This window comes from Coloeus monedula, assembly GCF_965178545.1.
Source record: "Coloeus monedula genome assembly, chromosome: W".
NCBI lineage: Eukaryota > Metazoa > Chordata > Aves > Passeriformes > Corvidae > Coloeus > Coloeus monedula.
Window position 1 is genome coordinate 15,109,101 of NC_138821.1, and position 20,922 is coordinate 15,130,022.

Below are 20,922 nucleotides of genomic sequence, written 5' to 3' on the forward strand. Positions count from 1 at the left end.
GAGGTAAAAAGCATTTCTGATTTGCTCCATAGCGTGAGGTCATCCTGACATTCAGGTGTTATAGTTTCTGTTAAAGACCTCTGCCATCGTGTTCGGTGTGTAGCATTAGGATGGTGCTGTGGAAGTGCAAGACTCAGTTGGCCAAAGGTACAGGGCCCACCTACAGGCCTGGATGGAATACCTGACCAGGCACGATTCCCACAAATTAGGAAAAACCCTCTGGGTAACTTTCGAGGGAAAAACATTCCAGGGGCTGCAAGAGATCGATTTCTCACGGTAACGTTGCACCATTCTAAATCCCACTGTGAAGCATTGCCAATAGGATAAATCAAGGTGGGGTTGGATTCATTCAGTCGACAGCCATTAAGGCTGCCCTCTTGGCATAAATTACGTGAACTATTAATATAAATACAGACTGTAGCGTTAAGAGAATCAACTAGTTCTATCTCTTGTGGCTCAGGGCCCACCGGGAGTTTATCATCCCAGCTATCATACTTCAGTAGGCCAGCGGTAATATTCATTGTGGATTTTAATGGTCTAATAATTTTGAACTGGTTCTGGGTCTCGATTACGAAGTTACGCCATGTATTATCTGTTAGTGGTACTCCAACTAAGCATGTCAAAAATGGGGTACTGGGTGTGGCTAGGGAGGCACAGAATGTTGTGGTGTTCAATTCACGTGCCAAGGAGACCCAGATATTATCTCTAGGGTCAAACACCTTAGGAGGGTAGGAAAGGGGGTGACCCATTACTGAGCCTGTGATTAGCAGCACGATGCTTAAACCGCCGGCAAACATGATCCCACTTTCTTGGGTCAACTTGCCACTGAATGGGGACCCCGATATTTGGTTGGCATGAGGATTGCAAAACTACAGAGTAGCTATCGGCTAAGATCTTTTTTGCTAAATGCTGTACTGACCACGCTAATTCTCTTAGCCGCAGATCTTCAAGATTTTCAACTAATTGCAAACTGTCAATGATATTTTTGCCTGTGAGTTGTACTAATGCTCCTTGAGCCGTCTCACGGTGCCAGTGAAAACTGCAAGACTGACACCAAAACCCTTCTGATAGATGTTGCTGGTGGACCCACCACTGTAAATTACAGCCTCCTCAAAGCAATCTTACCCACGCCTTATGATTATTACAATTACATGCAAAGCAAGCAGATTGGCAAAAACGCAAAAAGTGTCTCTGCAAATGTGGGAGGAGATAACCCTCTATCTCCTGTTCAGAGTCCACAAGGAAGGTAATGCAAAACCACTGCTCAACTTCCTGCAGGATTTGTGAGATCTTCCTCTGTACCCTTCTTTTCTTCTTCTGTTGTGGGTTGCTCATCAGTGACAACAGGCTTAGTCCATTTGGCCGGAACCCATAGGGGACCTGTCGGAGTGGACACACATAAGTAACCTCTTCCCCAGTACAAGGTTTTTACAGGATCCTGCCAAAGTCCCGTCTTGGGGTCTTTGTAGCGCACCCAAGGCATGGGCGTCGGGGGTTGAGGATAGGTTCCAAGGTGATGGACTCTGCCTGATGCAGCAGGAGACAACGCTTCCGTGGGCGGGAGGTGAGATCAATAGTGAGTAAGGTCAGAGATCCAGTAGAGCCAGGACTTGGCTGACACCTAGGTGCATCACAAACAGGCGGAATGCTTAAAGCCAGATGTGGTAATGGTACTAGTTGTGCTAACTTTTGTCCTGCCGGGATCTTAACGGGAGGATAATCGGTATGTGCTAAAATAAAAATTTCTCTAGCGGAGTCAGCATCAACAAGACCAGTCTCTACTAGGAGTCCCATTGTAATTGCAGATGAATGACTTACAATAAGTCCTCCCATAGCTTGGCCATTAATGTACACAGGTCCGATGACACCAGTGGGAATGCGATGGATTTCTGATGTTAGCAACTCGGTATCTACTGAGGCTGCCAGGTCCAGGCCGAGACTTCCGCTTGTCGCTGGGCGGGGACAGGTAGAGGTGCTGGAGCGGTTACTTGTGTCGTCGCGCGGCCGCTGTTCGCGCTGGGTCACTAAATTCTTGCAGCTGTACATTCCCGACGAATATGACTGGGTGTCCCACAGCGATAACACTTCATGCGGCCACCTGGAGCTGGGTGGGGACGTGCTGCTGCCGCTTGGAGAGGAGCAAGGGCTGCCATAACCTGATTTTGAGAGCTAATAGCCTGTTCTTTAAGCCCTTCACCTAATTTTGCTAAGGCTTGTGCTAAGAATAGTTGCGAGCCAGTGGGCATGGTCGCAGCTTTCTCTAAAAGTTGCTGGACAGTCCAATCCCCTGGGGTGGAGGTGATAAGGGCACGGGTGGCTTGATTGCCATTTTGTAAAAGGCATTGCTTAAGTAACGGGTCATGCATATGCTCTTGAACCCCAGCTTTTGAGATGGCTTCCATAACTTTGTCAACAAAAGAGCCTAAAGATTCCTCTCTGCCTTGCTTAATGTTCATATACATAGGGATCCCACCCGGGGCTCGGACTTTATCCATAGCTTTCTTAGCAACTGCCATAGCTTCCCGCAATTTAGCAGGGCCTAGTGCAGCCTGAGCCTCAACCCTCATATGTTGACCCTGTCCTAGAAGTTCATCTACAGTGATATCTGCTAACGGATCTCCCTGGGGTCTAGCGAGATCTGCACTAACAGCTGCCTCCTCCCTCCAGCGAGCCTCAAAAAGCAGTCGCTGATGCGGGGTATACATGAGCTTAGTAATGCCTTTAATGTCAGCAGGAAGAAGGGTAAAAGCGTTAAAAATATAATCAAGCATCTGTTTAACTGGTTCACTGGTGACACCGTAATTCCCCACCGTTGCTCGTAGCTGAGCTAACAGCTTCCAATCCAGATTAGTCACCTGCGCGATATTGCCGCCCCCTTGCGGATTAGGGACAAATAAAACAGGGAACGCTATGCTGTCCTGAGCAGCCGCTAGCATGTCAGAATCACCCTTTTGTAAGCCCTCACGAGCAACCGCAGCCCAAAGTTCTCGATGGCCCCTAGCCATGGCCTCCGCGAGGTCAGACTCTGCCCCAGGGACAGGCTCAGGGCTAACAAAGGGGTTTCGCGAGCGAGAACAGTCCGGCGGAGACGGGTGAGCCAAGGGCGGAGGAGCAGGCTGCGGCAAGGAAGGCGTGGGAGGAGCAGGAGGTGGGGGGGGGGGGGGGAAGGCGCGGAAGGCAACTCAGAGGCAAGAGCCTCAGGGGGTACGTGAACCGTAGCAAAGGTGGGGGGATTAGGCGGACCAGAGAAGGGAGAGGGACCATGTTACCCGTAAAGACGATTACGGTCCTGTGCAACTTTAATCTTTTCTGCGGCTTTCTTTTCTGCCTGTACCATTAAAAGTTAATTATAAACAACTCTCCATAGTTTAGCTATCTTTTTAGCTGGCTTATCGTCATCTAAGACAAGATCCCAGAGTTTGTCACTATACGCGCGCCACTGACTTAATTCATGAATGGAGTGGGGGTCAGCGAAAAAACCGTAAGAGCGCGCATGCGTTAAAAGAGCGGGGAGGTCTTTATCAAGATCAATCCCTTTAAAATTACGCTTAAGCAAAAAAGCCTTAAAAAGTTCCTGTGCTGCTTGCCTTTCCATACTTACGACGGTACCGTTGCTAGCCCCTCCAGGCTTCGGCAGCACGTATCGGCGAGCCCGCCTGTGCGGTCACTCGGGCGCGGAGGAAATCGTTGCAGTATACGAGACCTCTTTCGCTGTCCGTCTAGCTGCGGGACCCGACCCCAACGCAACTCCCCCATCGCATAAGGCAAGGGCAACTTCTCCTGTTCGGGTGCCAGATGTCGGGTGGAGTCGCGGGAGACAAGCACTCAAGGCATGATGTTCAGCAAGTCTCGTTTATTATCATAAACTACACATACTTATAGTACTACTAATTAGCTCATACATATTGCAAAAGTTGAGCTCCTCATTGGTGGGAGCTATTCCGTGGGATCTGCAAACACGGTGGTCTTATCTTCCTCTTCCATATGGTTTCTGTCTTCTTACTTATCTGAATGCACATTCTGTTATCTATGCAACTTCTTGCTCAAGGACTCAGTGTCTGCATCTTTACTAAGCCTCCTGTGTTATCATGACCTTTGCTTTTTAGCCATTCTTCAGAAAGACTCTCAACAGTGGGCGGTGGTCCAAATACAAGTATGGGGAGGCCTGGCAGATTGATTACATCACACTGCCTCAAACCCGCCAAGGCAAGCGCTATGTGCTCACAATGGTAGAAGCCACCACTGGATGGCTGGAGACCTACCCTTGTGCCTCATGCTACTGCCCGTAATACCATCCTGGGCCTTGAAAAGCAAGTCCTTTGGAGGCATGGCACCCCTGAGAGAATTGAATCTGACAATGGGACTCATTTTAAGAATAGCCTTATTAACACCTGGGCTAGAGAACATGGCCTAGAGTGGGTGTACCATATCCCTTACTATGCACCAGCTGCAGGCAAAGTGGAAAGGTGCAATGGATTGTTGAAAACCACTTTGAAGGCACTGGGTGGGGGAACTTTCAAAAATTGGGAACAGCATCTACCAAAGGCCACCTGGTTAGTTAACACCCTAGGTTCCACCAATAGAGCTGGTCCAGCCCAATCTGAACCCCTGCATTCAGCAGATGGAGATAAGGTCCCAGTAGTGCATGTCAGAGGTCTGTTAGGAAAGACTGTGTGGATAAATTCTGTCTCGAGTACAGACAAACCCATCTGTGGGGTTGTCTTTGCTCAGGGACCTGGTTGCACATGGTGGGTAATGCAGAAAGATGGAACAACACGTTGTGTACCGCAGGGAGATCTGATTGTTGTATGAGAACCACCTGTAGTGTGAAATGCTTGTATACCACTGCTTGGTGATTGTCACTGTCACTGTTAGTATATAGCTGTGTATATATATATATACACATATTGATGTGTGTGTAGAATTAGAATATCATAGTTTGGGCATTGAGCCAACAATATGGGATAAGGGGTGGAATGTCTTGGGGTGACCTTATGATGTGTATCCCATATCACTGCCTATGCCCAGAAATTAATTTTTGTGCCTTTCTATGCCTCTAAACTGAGCCTGAGAGGGGGAAGGGAAAAACTGAGCAAAACTTTCTCAAAGCAGTTTGCAGCTTGTTCAAGGTCACACACAGATAGCAATTCGTTTCCCAGCTGTGGCAGGGGAGGGAGGAAGCACCCGGCTTGCTGCTCCCAGGACAGTTTTTTGGCCAGTGGTTCAGCTTCTTTTTCTCTGGAGAGAGACTGAGAGTTGAATTTTTCCTTCTCTGGAATTTCAGATTTTCTCCCTTTCCTACTGGACTGCTTGATTGCTTTAACGTCAGAGCACATCAGGAGGACTTTCCACCGGGCACAGAGGGCCTGGCCCTGGGCCAAGCCCCAGTTTCGAGGAGACCAAAGGGAGGACTCTAACACTTTCCCAGGTTTTTCCTCCACAGCGAAAGATTTTATTATTTAGCATTATTTTCCTTTCCCATGTGTTTGTTAAATAGTTTTATCTCTTTAACTTTCCTTCGAGGAAAATTTATTTTTTCCCGAACCTGGGGGGGGGGAAGGGGTGGTTGTGCCTTCTCTCAGAGGATATATTTCTAAATTTGGCCAAACCAGAACAAGGCTAAAGAAGATTGAGTGAGTTTTTGGCAGAGAAATCCCCCTCAGTCCCAGCACTGAATAAACAAATACCTGTTCTGTAGCCATCTGACTATAGAGTTTTATTTTCTTGCCCAGTTTTGGGCATCACACTGATAGATTATCCTTGCAAAGATACCTTTCTCTCACGCTTGATAGGAGTCACCTCCAGAGACTGAGTGTTTCTGTCCTTTTCCCAATCCCCTTGTCAATGCCCACATCCCAGGGCAGGTACCCAAGTTGCTTGGCTTCACTACCATCCAGTTTCATAGTGTGGGCCGTGATATCCCAGCATTGGAGCAGTCAGGTCACCAGGGCCTCACCTGACTGGTGGCTGAAATCTTTTCACATATCTCGCAGCTTACCCGTGAATAGGGATCAGGTGATTATCTCTGGCTCTGTCTCCTCCACTAGTTGTGAGGGCCCTGCTTCCTCTTCATCCTGCACTAAGCTAACTGATTTGGTCTTGGATTTTTTCTTCTGTATAGGGGTCACTGCTACCGGCACGGGTTGTTTCTCTGGTTCAGCTGCAGAGTTTGAGTGCCTGTTGTTCTGTTTTCCTTCTCCTCCCCCTGAGGGTGCTGTCTAGTATTGAGCAGTGTCTGATAAATACTAGCCAGGGCCCAGCATGTTGCATAACTTTGCATGTCTCTGGAACTGCCACAGCATTTTTCTATCAAATATTCTGCCACTTTAACAGGGTCCTGTATTTGTTCAGGGGTTGTCATGGTTTGACGCTTGCCAAAAGCCAGGCACCCACGAAAACCATTTACTCATTTTCTTCTGCTATAGCTGAGCAGAGGAGGGGAAAAAAACCAAAGGGCTCATGAGTTAAGGATTAGGAGAAAACACTAAGGGCAGAACAGGCTCAAAAGGTATAAAGAAAAATTTATTATTAACAGAATTAAAAGAGGGCAATGAGAACTAAAATAAACCTTTAGAACACTTTTTTTTTCTCAGCCCCTCCCTCTTTCCCACTGACAGTGCAGGGAGACAAAACGTGGTTTTTAGTCAGTTTGTCACTTCTAATTTTCTTCTGTTCATTCAGGGAAAGAAGGATCTTTCTTCTATTGTACTGTGGGGTCTCCCCTCCACGGGAGACAGTTCTCTGTGAACTTCTCCAACTTGGTTCTCTTCTCACGAGCAGCAGCCCCACCCAATCTGTTGCAAACGTGAGTCCTTCTCACTGGCAAAACAGGCTTCCTGAAAGTGAGTCACTTGTCCACATGAGTGCAGGTTTTTATAGCTCCTTTTGGCATCCACTCTCTCTGTCATGCGAGTGGACCTCTGCATCTCTTGTGAACCCAATGAGCTGCGGAGGGACAGCTTACTTAACTATAGCCTTTTACCACAGTTTGCAGAAGAAAATTTTGGCTCCAGCGCTTGGAGCACTTCTCCCTTTTTCTTTACTGACCTCAATACTGCCATGTTGGTTCTCCTCATGTGTCCTCACCTTTTCCTTTTCTCTGACTTGGAAGAAAATTGTTGTCCATAGGTACTATTGTTTTCAAGTTCTATCAATTGAAAAGTTCTTATAGGGTTTCACAGTGCTGAAAGGTTGATCTTGTCTGGGCTCCGTGCCGAGGAGTCGCTTGCCATGTTTCCACCCCTGGCCACGTGGCCCCGCCAGCACCGCATGGGCAGTGCCGGCTGCCACAGCCATACGGCCCTGCCACCACTCCTGTCTTTCTGCCTGCAGCGCGGCTGGCTAGGAGCAGCTAGGCAGGCACAATTTGCTGTGGGCTGCGCCAGGCATGGTGGCAGCTGCGGTGCCTCATCGCCACGGTCACACCCAGCATGGCTGCAGCCGAGCATGGCCACATCCATGGCAAGATGGTCCCCAGTGGCCATGGCAGTGCATGGCCACGCCCGTGCCGCGATGGCTTCCAGTGACTGCCTCGCCACCCCTAGGAAGAGCTGCACGCAGTTTTTTTCTTCTTAAATATGTCATCACAGAGGCGTTACTAACTTCTCTAATTGAGCCAGCAACATGTCTATCGTCAGAGCCTTCAGGGCTTGGCTCTGCCAGACATAGTAGAAGCTTCGAGCAGCTTCTCTCAGAAAGCCACCTCTGTGGCTCCCCCCCCCACCAAAAAAAACCAGGCTGTGTTAAACCAACACAGGGGTGAACTTCCAAACCACTGGAGCAGAATACTCCTTCAAAAGCTGGCCCATTTTCTCCCACATTCCATGCCACTCATGACTATCCATCCCCAGGGCAGGTCTCAGGGCAACTTCCCTAGAAATCTTTGTCCTGACTCTAAATGTGGTGTGGACCACACTGAGGAGACCTGGCAGACTTAGCAACAAGTACATGCTTTCCTTAACATCCAAAGGGAATTCAAAATCCTCAAAAGCTGTTGTAACAGGCCTGAAGGAAGAGAAGGGGGTGAAAGGCTGGGAAAAATCATCCTCTCCTGTTCCCACCACAGGCTGGGTACAATTATTAATGAATTCTTGGAGGTAGTTGCCAAAGCCAGGACAGGAGAGTAACACTGAATACACATCCCAAATGACCCCCATTATCCTCGATGTTATCACGCCATAAACTGATGTTGCACAGTACAACAACAAAACAATCCTGATCTCTTTCCCTGCTCTGAAAAAGAGCACTGCCGTGGACACATAGTGCATATATGGGAGTATATACAGGGTTAGGTACTACAACCATGTGGACAGACCGAGCAGCCTTGTAACCAGGGAGTTTCGTAGCTAATATACAAATGTATAGATGGAAGATGTTATCTCAACCCTCTCATGCCTCATGTTGGGCACTAATTAAACATGGTGGTTTAAAACCAGCTTGAAACTATACTCCAAATAAGGCACTCCCCTTTCCCCCACCGCCTTTGATAATAGAGGGACAAAGGCAGATATGGCAGTGCAAGTGGCTCCAGCCACTCTGTCTCCTGAGGAGAACTCAGACAACCAGCTGTGGTGGTCAGCAACACAAGTTTAGCATGTAACTTTACAGTCATGGTAAGAACCCATGATTCCCTTGTTCTATCTTTTGCATGTTTTCTCCCAATTGGTTAATGTTTTCCCCTCCCTGTTTTATGTATGAAGTTATGTATATTCATTTCCCTCTTTTAATATGTATCAGTTCTAGAAAGTTCTTTGTTCCTCAAGGCCCCATTGGATCCTTCCCTAAGTCCCTCCTATGTGTTGTTCCCATTGGTTCCCTTGCTGTCAACCCTGCCTGCTTGTCTCTATCCCATTGGCTGAGATCCCTTTCCCCACCTATCTTGTACCCAGTAGAAGATCCCTGGACCCTCCCATCAATTTGTCTCTTCATCCCTGTCATTTCACCGGAATAAACCTGTGTGGAACAGAAACAGAGAGTCCCCTCTCTTTACTTCTTTGCCTTCGCCTGCATGCCTGCTTAACAGCGACAGGAAGATACAGCCCCTTTTGGGTGAGGAGCTCTACCCCTTTTTCATTGTGTGATGGGCACTGAGTGCCGCCTTCCAGAGGGGTTTCAGAGTTGACCTCCGGGCTTCTTTGTGTCGGCACGTGAGGGGTAAAACCACCTTCTGCCAGCTCCCAGTGGCTGCTAAGCCCTCCAGGCAGAGACTATGGGTTGAGATAACTTACTGAAAGCAAACAGCAATGGAATAAGAAATCCACAGTGACAGCAGCAATACTAATAACAAAAGCATGCAAAAAAAAAGGTGCTCAACACTGAACCGTGCCATAAATCAAATCCCTCCTGGTGGGAGAGAATTTTCTAAAAGTCCTTGCAAGGAGTTTCAAAGATAGTTGTTTATTAAGTCTTATCAGAGGAACAGAGCCACTAGCGTGACCCAGGCATAACATAGAGCACAGAAAAGCAGGAGTGGAGCCTCTCTATCAAGATTTACACGGCATTTTAAAGATATTTTAACCATTAGTTACTAAAAACGTATATTATTTTCACTTTCCTACCAATTATTCAGTAACACGGGCAGGAACTGCAGAATTCCTCATCCAATCATTCCAAACTACTTTTACTGCAGAACATGGAGTAGTAGAAGAAGGAGAAGAAGGTTTAGAGAACAACAACAATCCTCCATTTTGATATTTTTTACTCTTATCTATTTACTACAAAGAGAAGCCCAAAACCTCTAAATTTTTCACCCTGTGAGATCTTACATAGTAGTCTATCACCTAAGTTACACCACTGTATTTTCTAGTTCCTGTCTGATTGTTGGTAATTTTTTCCAAGGTTGGAGGTTAAAACAGTGTTGTTCAGGGGGGTAAGAACCCTTCAAAACAGGCAGAGAAATATTCTCGGCACTCTGGGGTCCTACATCTCCCCCTCCTGTTTGAAACAAAAACACTTCCTTGACAGCTTTGTCTGTGACTCGTCTAGCACAGTGAAGTATTCAAGGTACAAATACTAAAAGAATTAAAACAACAGTTAAAACATACAAACCTATCTTCAAAATTTTTCTCCATACAGGTGTAAGGTCAAACCAATTGAACACATCGTTCAACAATGATCCGCTTTCTTCTCTAGCTATTCCATCCTCTAATTGCCGTATACTTTCATGGATGGATTTCAAATGATCCGACAAATTCATACAACACATACCTTCAAATTCTTCACATCCATGTCCATGCACTAATAGAAGATAATCAATTGCTGCTCTGCTTTGCAGAGTCGCTTGTCTCACACTCTGAACATCAGTTAACATATTGCTCAGTGCGAGAGAGACAGCATGAGAGTTCTTACTTAGCCAACAGCCTAACTGATCCGTCTTAAGGCTGCTCCTGCAGCAGCACCAGGTAAAAAGAGAGCTGCAGAAAATCTTTGTCCAAAATTCCAAGCTACAAATTTGTCATTACAATCAGATTTATATTGCTCAACAAATCTTTTCTCCCTACTCTTATGTTCTTTTATAATTTTTGCGTTAGGCATTAGCAAAGAAAGCTTTCCAAAGCTGCATGGACCGCCTTTGACATCTGAGGGAATTGCAGGCCAAATTCTGTCCCCACAAATGAGAAACATCCCTTGTGGCAATTGTAATGGATCCTGGTTGAACGGTGTGTTCATCTTTTCTGTTGAATTGCACCAAGATGTTGCATTTCTATATATTTCGTAATTTGGAGTGACATCTGTTATCGTCTTTATTTTGTTTCAACCCTGGAGAACTGAATACTACACAAAACTCCATTTTTATTGAACCAAGAATTTCCAGTTCCTGAGGTTCGTAAGGAGCCTCTGGAAGGGATTTGGTCCAAACATCCCAACTTTCCACTGGATTTGAACCGAATCGTGAAAGTTTTAGATTAGCATGTTTGGAAGGTGGCCATTTGTCTGCTGGTAGACCAACAAAACACGCTGAAAATGGTTTCTTTGGCCTTGTATGAGTTAGACAGATGGTATCTAAGCCTGATGCATTGGCCAAAGTCTCCCAGACATTTTCTTTTGGTTGTTTTACTGGGAAAGCTGCATTGCTTAAGGTAATCAGTGAGATGATAAGGCACAAGTATAATGCCTGATTGAGCTTCATGTTCAACAGCTTTATCCCACATAGGAATCTCTGATCTGTAACAGAACTTCTAACACACTCTTACATACAAAATTTACACCATTAACTTTCCCACTTTTTGCATAAGACTCAGTCCACAGTTCTTGAACAGAAAGACAACTGATGTCTGTGGCATCGACAGTAGTGTTGACACTGATTCACGTCTGTGTGCTCGCCTCCTTGTTCCCGGAGTCGATTCCTTCTTGTTTCTGGACTTGATAAGGTTTCACGTTTTTTGCTGGAATCCACTTCGGTCCTGCACCTGTTGAGACACAAGCATACCCTTTGCCCCAAGTTATTAGTTGAAATGAACCCTCGATCTTTCCGGTCTCTAAATCTTTGATCAACACTAAAGGATTTTCTCTCAATTTTGCCTGAGTACTATTTGAAAAATGCCTGATAATTGGTGGAGTAGGTTCTGAAAAGGAGCTATTCAAGAAGTTTAAAACATACAAAGCTTTGTTCAACTGCATCTGAGGCGCAGCCTCTGCTTCCCCCCTTTTCTGTTTATCCAAAAGGGATTTTAAGGTGTGGTGTGTTCTTTCAATGATGGCTTGGCCTGTAGAAGAATTAGGAATGCCAAATATGTGACGATCACCCCAATTTTTCAAAAACGTGGCAAGGGTTCGTCCTCTGTAAGCTGGGCCATTGTCTGTTTTAATTTCCTGAGGAATGCCTAATGATGCAAATGCTTGCAAAAAATGTCGACATGCATGTTTCACTGTTTCGCCTACATGTAGGGAAGCAAAGACTGCACCTGAGAAGGTGTCCACAGATACATGAATATTTTTAAATCTCCCAAAAGATGGGTATTTTGTAACATCTGTCTGCTATGATTGCAGGCTCTGCAATCCTCTCGGATTGATTGCTCCTGTGGATACAGGGGGTTGCACAAGCTGACAGTTCGGACAAGCACTTACGATGGCCTTCGCTTGATCTTTAGAAACGCGAAATGTCCGTATCAGTGCTTGTGCGTTCTGATGAAAAAATGCATGACTCAGTTTTGCTTGTTCAAAAATGTTTGGCAAAGTGTTTGAAATGACCATGGTCAATTTGTCTGCTTGTGCATTTCCTTCTGCCAAAAATCCCGGAAGAGAAGAGTGTGCTTTGATGTGGGAAATAAAATATTTGTGTTCTCTCTGATCTAATAATTTCTTCATACACAAAAGATAAGAATACAGATTCTCATTATCAACTTCTTTCAGAAATGATCCTTCTATTCTTTTAATTATATTTGCTACGTAAGCTGAATCTGTAATCAGATTGAATGGTTCTTGAAACAAATGAAATGCTCAAACGACTGCTGCTAATTCCACAATCTGGGGTGAGCCTTGTACTGTCTGAATATCTGATTCCCATTCTTTTGTAGTTGCATTCTGCCATGTTATTACAGACCTCGGTGTTTTCCCTGAACCATCAGTAAATAATGTTATTGCGTCTAATGGCACTTCACTTATCATGGGTTTTTCTCTAAAACTTATTTTTGCTTGTAGCAGTTTGTGGCTTGGAAAATGAATTGAGCAAACGCCTGAATAATCTAACAATGCAACCTGCTGTTGCAGTGGAAATACTGCAACACGATGTACCAAACAAGGAGTCCCGTGGAAAAGAAATATATATGGACAGATTCTTGATAGATGTTTCAGAGATATTTATTTCTCCAGCCACATGGCTGGGCTCTGCCGAGGAATTCTCACAATCCCGGGACCGAGGGTCCTTGCCCGCGCAGGGAAAAACAAAACAACCAATGGCGAATGAGGCTGACCAGGGGCTCGGGAAACCCCATCTCTGTCCCCTCAGGGCCCCTCTCCCAGGGCTACATGGCAGGGGGAGGAGACCCCGACATTTCACCCGTTTATTTTTAACAAAAGGAGATTTAGAACTTAACATTGAAAACAACAAGGGCAGTTTCAAAACAGTACAAGCCACCCTCCTGAGTCTTTAAATGTCCAAACAGATTCTCTAGAACATCTTAAGGCTGACAGAAGGGAAACAAGACTCTCTGGGGATGCTTTGTGGGGAAACTGAGGCAGGAGAGGGTTTGATTTCTTCCCTCCCCCTTTTCATCCCCCCCTCGGCATCGGAGAGGAGTTGTAGGGAAAGGGAATTATATAGGGAAGCCATGGGGTGAAAAACGGGTTAGGAATAAACTGGGGATGGGGTAAACTTAGGAAAGGGTTCATATTGGGTATAGGGTAGAAGGGGAAAGTAGGCTGTGGGTAGGGAAATTACTGGGATGGATATTGTTTATAATTTTGTGCATAACGGCTGCCTTTGACTGGAATACCTCCAGGCCCAGTAACATTCGCTGCTTGTAAACCCTACTTTCCTTGTAGTATATCAAATTGTACAACTTCCCCATCTCCTACACTTTGCAGGTAATTTTTAGGGTTATTCCTTTTAATGGCAGTTCTATGAATGAATAAATCTTCCTCTGTATCATCTCGTGTTATAAATCCATAGTTGTATTTTACATTGTACCATTTCACAGTTCCTGTGACTTTCATGGCTACAACTTCTCCTATCACGTGCTTGCGTGTTTGTCGTGGCTGCTGGTCCCGTGTGGCTGCCACCTTGCTGACTCCGACATCTTGGCCGGGCTCCCGCGTTGCAGCTGCTCCGCACCCTCCGAGCGGCGCTGGTCCAGTGCGCGTCTGGGCTCTGCGCGGCCCCACGTTGCCATCGCTGCCGGCCCTGCGCCCTCCGAGCGCTTCCACTCCGCCAACTCCACGCTGCTTTGAGAGTGGCCTCGTTTTGGCTCGGGGCTGTGCGGCTTCTCGTGTTGCCATGGAAACCGCCGCTTCTCCCTCCACAGAGCTCTCCGAGCCGTGTGCTCAGAGCGGGCTTCCACGGCGACCCCCGGTTCCTGGCTGCTCCTGGCCCATGGCGCCTGTGGCGCCTGCGGCATCGCTCCCTCACTCGCGGTCGCGTGGCAGGGGACCCCGAGACAGGGATGGGGTCCGCGATAAGGCGCGCGCTCCCGAGGGGGCCAGATGCATCCAGCACAGGCACCTCCGCTGGCACGGCTGCAGTCACACGCTCCTGGGATGGCGGCTGCGCGGTCTTGGCCACGGGATTATGACCATCCTTTGCTTTAGGGGTAATGGGACCATATAAATGCTCCTGAGTAGCTTCACTGACCACCATGGATCCACGGAGGGGTTCAATCACTAATGCATGTTCTGTTTGATCCTTCATCTCCAACAAGATCCCGTGCCAAAAACACTCGTGATAAGCTCCAGGAATTTCAGGATTAATATCAAAAAGTAAGTCTCGAGAAACATAGAAGAAATTTTTGAAAAGCCAGTTAAAAAAATGTTCTAGATCTCCCGGAACAAATACTTTCTTGTTTTGTTGTTCAAGGATTCCTTTAACTTCTAGATCGTAGATACAAAAATGCTGCTAGCAAGTATTTTCTTGCTATTTTCTTAGTCTGTGAGAGACTTTTCTCTCTCACAGAAGAGGTAGCAAAGTTATGTAAACACCCAAGCCACCAGCAACCTTGAAAAGTCTTGTTTATGGTAGAGTAGAAAAATATTTTGGCAATGGATGTTTTAGGATTTTAGCCAATCACCCCAAGGGGTGGCTGGTCCTTTGTCCAATTAGACTATGAAGAAAAAAGTCTATAAAAGAGTTTGTAAAATAATTAAATAAATCAATCTTGCTGCACAATTCCTGCCTGCTGGATCTTCTCTCCTCCTCCTCCTCCCTATGGCTGCGGTACACAGTGATATACCCTAGGGCCCAGGCCTGCGGTAATATTTGGTGCTGCCCGACGTGACCTGCACTCTATGGCATGTCCTGCTGCTGCGAATCAAGCCGAATTCCTCTAGAGGTACGCTGTTCCCCTTCCCCCCCTGGGACCGGGAGGTCCAACGGGACTGAAAAATGGCGAACAGCGGCTCACAAACCGACGCTGTGGTAATGGTCTGGAAAGGTGTGTTTAGTATAATGCAAACCTCCATTTCTGAAAACTCAGTTCGGGAATTATTAGATTGGGCTACCTTAAAAGGGATTTCCATGTACAGAGATACTGCCCTGGACTTTGCCTTATGGCAGGAACTTGGCTGTGCTGTCCGACACGAGCTCCCGTCTGGGGAGTCAGCAGCGTTAGAATTATACCAGACCTGGCGTTCGTTATTTATTCTGCTGACAGACCTTGACTGTAGCAGCAGAGCTGGCTCGCCTATTTCGGTGATAAGTGACGGAGGAATGTCCGAGGGGGACCCCGCTGACCGCGCTCCAGGGGCAAATGATGGTGGATTCGGAAAAACCCCCCTGGCTCCACAGGCAGAGCCTGCACTGGCTCACCCTGCACAATCGCAAGACTCTGCGGCCCCCAGGGACCCTGCGCTGGCAGAGGCGGGGGGGTCGGGGCAGCGGGAGGGCACACAGCCTGCCTTACCGCTCAGCTCGGCGGCGGCCACCGCTTATCCAGGGCCGCAAATTAGCGGCTTAGCGAATTGGACCCCCAGAGCGGCTCCTAGCCCGGTTGTGCATGCACCTGGATCTAACTTTTTAGCCGGCATAGCGCCGGGCGAGACTGCACCGAGACTGCCTGGGTGTGGTCCGCTGCCCTCCTTGGCGCTGGACTATTCTGCACTGCTACGGAACTGAGCCATCGACCTTTTAATACAGCATCTGCCTTTGCTGACAGAGTTACTGAACATATCCCGAAGGGTGGAGGACCTGTTCAGCTTGCTACTGCAGCGGATGCCCGAGGCACCCTGCCACGCAGGGTGGGCCGGGCCTGCTCCACCAGCACCACCCGTGCCGCCCGCGGGAGCCATGGCTCCAAACCAAGAAGCGGTGCGGCCGGTGGCAAACCCAGAAGTAGCACTGCTGCGGGAAAACCCAGAAGCGGCGGCGGCCGCGGAGCGGTGGCCAGGGAGCGTGGCGCCAAACGCGGCCAGGGAGTGTGAAACAGGAGCAGTGAGTGCGGCCGCGGAGCATGGGCCAAACGCGGCGCCGGGCGCGGCTGTAGCCCCAGAGACGGCAGTAGCAGCTCCAGTACCAGTTCGGTCGGAACCGGCTGAGATGGCATCCCGTAAAGAAGCTGCTGTTCAAACTGCAGCGCAGCCAACTGCAGTCTGTACTGTCTGTTCTGGCTCTAGCAAACTAAGCCAAAGTGCCCCTCTCCGTCCACCTTTGTTCGCTCCCAGCATCTCTGAGTTGCCTTTTCCTGATGACTCATCATCAGGCAGTGAGGCAGATGACGTTCTGGCCCCAGGTCGCCAGGCGGCTGAAGCCGTGCGGCGAAGAAAAAGGCTGCGCGGGTCTCGCCCCTGGACCTTTCAAGACTGCATGGTAACAGTGCGTCTGACCCACTACAGTCACTTCTTAGAGTCAGTTAAGATGCGAGCATTGGAGGAGGGTGACTGGAATTTATTGGAAACACTTGGAATACCAAATAGCTTTGAGGATACTGGGCGTAACCGGGGAGCAGTTAACCTCCATCCACAGGCTGTGCCAGAAGTTCAGGATGGTAGTGATTCCCCAAAAGGGGAGATCCAAGCTTTCCCAGTGTATAAGGCTCTCCCAAATTCTGGTGAGTGTGATAAGCATGAGGAAATTGCTTGGAAAGTTGCCCAGGACCTGCAATCCAAGGTGGCACAATATGGGCTAGGTTCTGCTGAGGTTATGCAGATGATAAGGGTGATAAATACAGATTTGCTTTCTCCATTTGATATCAGACACTTAGGTCAAGTTCTATTTCAACCTGTACAATTTACAGTTTTGGAGAAAACCTGGAGAAAGCTGGCTGACAAGGCTGTATTAGGGAATATGCAGCACCCTGCTGCCGATCCTAGGCGGACAGCAGGAATGGATGCTTTGATGGGGACTGGTCCCTTCTCTGATCCCAGTCTACAGGGTACCTTGTCCTCTAGCGTCCTGCAGCAAGCTCAACAGGTCGGCATGGCTGCCCTGTTGAAAACCATAGAGTTGTCTGCGCCTAGAAAGCGATATACTGAAATAGGTCAAGGGAAATCAGAGTCATTCCTCTCCTTTGTAGAGAAAGTCCCTGCTTCTCTCGAGAAGCAGGTTGAGGATAACGGGTTAAGACAGTTGTTGTTAAGGCAGTTAGTGAGAGATAATGCAAATGAAGAGTGCAGAAAAATCATAGATGCCTTGCCAGGGGACCCTGAGGTAATAGACATGGTCGAAGCCTGCACTAAGGTGGGATCTGGGAACCAGAGAAGGTCTGCTTTGGCTGCATTCCTGCAGCCTGTTCACACATCTTCTGGTCATGAACCAAAGCAACCAAAACAGGTGAAAAAACGGAAGAGGCCTAAGCCAAACCAAAAAGAGAACACACCGATCCCCCAGTGCAAGAGGTGTGGCAGGCCAGGGCATTGCTTGGACTATTGTAGATCCCTGACTCATGCTGATGGTCGGCCGTTGTCGGGAAACTTTCACCGGGGTACAAGGAGGGGGAATTGCTCTCCGATGCAGTCGCTCCCCCAGAGAGTGGCACAGGTACAGGCACAGGCCTACCCAGCCACCCTAGAGACAGCACCCAGGGATCAGACAGCACCCACGGATCAGACGGTTTTCACGTCCACACCTCAGCCGCAGTCGTCTTAGACTCTAGCCGTATTTATAAGGTTCCCTTGGATGCATATGGACCCTTAGCCCAGGGATCCAGTGCAATGCTGGTGGGAAAACCTGATGTTGCCCATCGAGGAATCTTAGTGCACTCAGGAGTTATTGATGCTGACTTTAAAGGTCAGATTCACGCTATGGTCTCCACGCAAAACCCCCCTGTAACTATTCCTGAAAAGACCTGCCTTGCTAAATTAATGCCTTTTAAGTCTTGTGTCCCCAGGATAGAACAACAAACTCATGAAGATAACGGCAGTGGATCTCCGGGACTTCCGCAGGCCTTCTGGACTGCAGACATCTCTGACCAAAGGCCACAGATGACATGTACCCTGATCCTGCCGAACGCCCGTCCACCCCGGACTCGGCTTTGAGGTTTGATTGATACGGGTGCTGATGTAACTATCATCTCCTTCTCTGCGTGGCCTCCCTCATGGCCTTTAGCCCCGGTGGGATCGGCCATCGCAGGAGTAGGAGGAACCACACAGAGCTATTTAAGCGAACGGCCTGTGGTGGTGAAGGACTCAGAGGGGCACCCAGCTATGATTAGTCCTTATGTTACTACCACTTCCCTTAACCTTTGGGGACGGGATGTGTTGGCAGCTTGGGGCATACGGATTGGGACAAATTTTTAGCAGGGGTCACTGTGCGTAAGGGCGCACAGTATCCTACACTGCCCTTGAGGTGGTTGATTAACCTACCAATCCGAGTCAGGCTCTGCTCAGTTAATTGAATTAAGGGCTGTTACCATGGCTTTTCAGCGATTCTCACAGGAACCTTTGAATTTGGTTACTGACTCTGCTTATTTAGCGGATATAACCCAACGCTTAGATTGTTCACTTCTGAAGGAGGTGAACAATGCGGCTCTGTTTTCACTGTTGCAAACCTTGTGGTCTGCAATTCAGGCTCGATTCCATCCATATTACATTCTGCACATTCAAAGCCACACCAATTTACCAGATTTTCTAACAGAAGGCAATGCCAGGGCTGACATGCTGGCCAACCCTGCGTGGGTAGGGCCTCAGCCTGACAAAATTGCACAAGCTAAGGCATCGCATGGTTTCTTCCATCAAAGTGCACATACCCTGCAGAAGCAGTTTCGTTTAACGCCAACTGAAGCACGCGACACTGTCAGCACTTGTGCTGACTGTCATGGACTCGCTGCGCCTTTGTCAGTGGGGGTAAACCCCAGGGGGCTAAAAGCCTTGCAGATTTGGCAAACGGATGTAACACACATCCCAGAATTTGGTTGGCTGAAATATGTGTGCACGTGTCTATCGACACTTTCTCCTCAGCTATGTGGGCTTCTGCTCACACTGGAGAGAAGGGCCGTGATGTCATTGCCCATTGGAAATTGGCTTTCTCAGTCCTGGGCATGCCAGCTTCTGTGAAAACCGATAATGGTCCTGCCTACGCCTTGGAGAAGACGCGGCAGTTTTTACACCTATGGGGTGTAGACCATACCTTTGGTATCCCACATTCTCCTACTGGCCAAGCCATTGTCGAATGCACTCATGGTACCTTGAAGCGTGTTTTGGACAAACAGAAAAGGGGAATGCGTGGAGAAACCCCACAGAGCCGACTAGCAAAAGCTTTGTATACAATTAATCACCTTACAGTACCACAAAAGTTAAATAATCCTGTTATTCTGAATAATTTTCTCTCATTGCAGTCTGCAGGTGAGACTCAACTGCCCTGGGCAAAAGTCTGGGTACGGAATTTACTCACTAACCAGTGGGAAGGCCCTCATGAGCTTATCGTTTGGGGTCGTGGGTATGCTTGTGTTTCCACAGATACTGGGGTACGGTGGCTACCTTCAAAATGCGTTCACCTTGACCTACGGCACCAGAGGCAGAACAGGCAACCTCCAAATGATGACCAGAACGCCAACCATCCAAATGGTGACCAGAATGTAGATCATCAGCCTAATGACACTTCGGATGATGACCAGGATGTCAACCATCAGGCAGATGGTCCTTCTACAAGCAGAGACTGGGATGGTCCTTCTACAAGCAGAGATGGAACTTTAAAATTCTTGTTATGGAGTCAGATAGTTAAAGCCTTAAGGATATATTTAAAATTAATAACTGATTTAGATTTCTATTTAGGATTGATAGTAGAGTTGTTATCTTATAAAACAAAAAGGGGGAATTGTAGATACAAAAATGCTGCTAGCAAGGATTTTCTTGCTATTTTCTAAGTCCGTGAGAGACTTTTCTCTCTCACAGAAGAGGTAGCAGAGTTATGTAAACACCCAAGCCACCTGCAACCTTGAAAAGTCTTGTTTATGGTAGAGTAGAAAAATATTTTGACAATGGATGTTTTAGGATTTTAGCCAATCACCCCAAGGGGTGGCTGGTCCTTTGTCCAATTGGACTATGAAGAAAAAAGTCTATAAAAGAGTTTGCAAAATGATTAAATAAATCAATCTTGCTGCACAATTCCTGCCTGCTGGATCTTCTCCTCCTCCTCCTCCCTATGGCTGCGGGACACGGTGATATACCCTAGGGCCCAGGCCTGCGGTAATACTAGATACATTTTATTCTGTGTCTCAGAGAGCCACATTTCCCATGATTCTTCCATAGTCCAGAGAGAATATCCAAACTAAGGTGAGAAGAGAGAGATCTAGAGTGTTTTTTACTCATGAATTTTCTGTCCTTAGGGATCGGTGTCTTGCCAGCAATTCTCTACCATTATGTTGCAGTGGGGATACTGCAACACAATGTACCAAACAAGGAGTCCCGTGGAAAAGAAATATATATGGACAGATTCTTTATAGATGTTTCAGAGATATTTATTTCTCCAGCCGCATGGCCGGGCTCTGCTGAGGAACTCTCACAATCCCGGGACCAAGGGTCCTTGCCCGCGCAGGGAAACACAAAACAACCAATGGCGAACGAGGCTGACCAGGGGCTCGGGAACCCCGTCTCTGTCCCCTCAGGCCCCTCTCCCAGGGCTACATGGCAGGGGGAGGAGACCCCGACAACCTGCAAATCATCTGATTTTTGCATTGTCCAATCAAAATATTTCTTTTTCAAAGTCAGATGGATTGTCATGAAATCCTTGCCTGCCATTGTTAGTAACCTTGCTCTAGCTCTGATTATAATTTGAGCTGCCATTTCCAAAGTTGTGAATATTGTTTTTGGGGATCTGTAGGGCAGAAAAATCCACTCTAA

General features: G+C 47.6%; 1 long non-coding RNA gene across 1 annotated transcript in view; it reads left to right on the plus strand.

Annotated features, from left to right (window-relative positions):
- The window catches only part of LOC309584661, a 42,050-nt gene extending 21,571 nt beyond the window's left edge, over window positions 1-20,479 (plus strand). The window contains exons 2-3 of the long non-coding RNA XR_014227261.1: window positions 17,959-18,121; window positions 19,540-20,479. This is a non-coding gene — a long non-coding RNA (uncharacterized lncRNA). The remainder of the gene's footprint in view (window positions 1-17,958; window positions 18,122-19,539) is intronic.
- The last annotated feature ends 443 nt before the right edge of the window (window positions 20,480-20,922 follow it).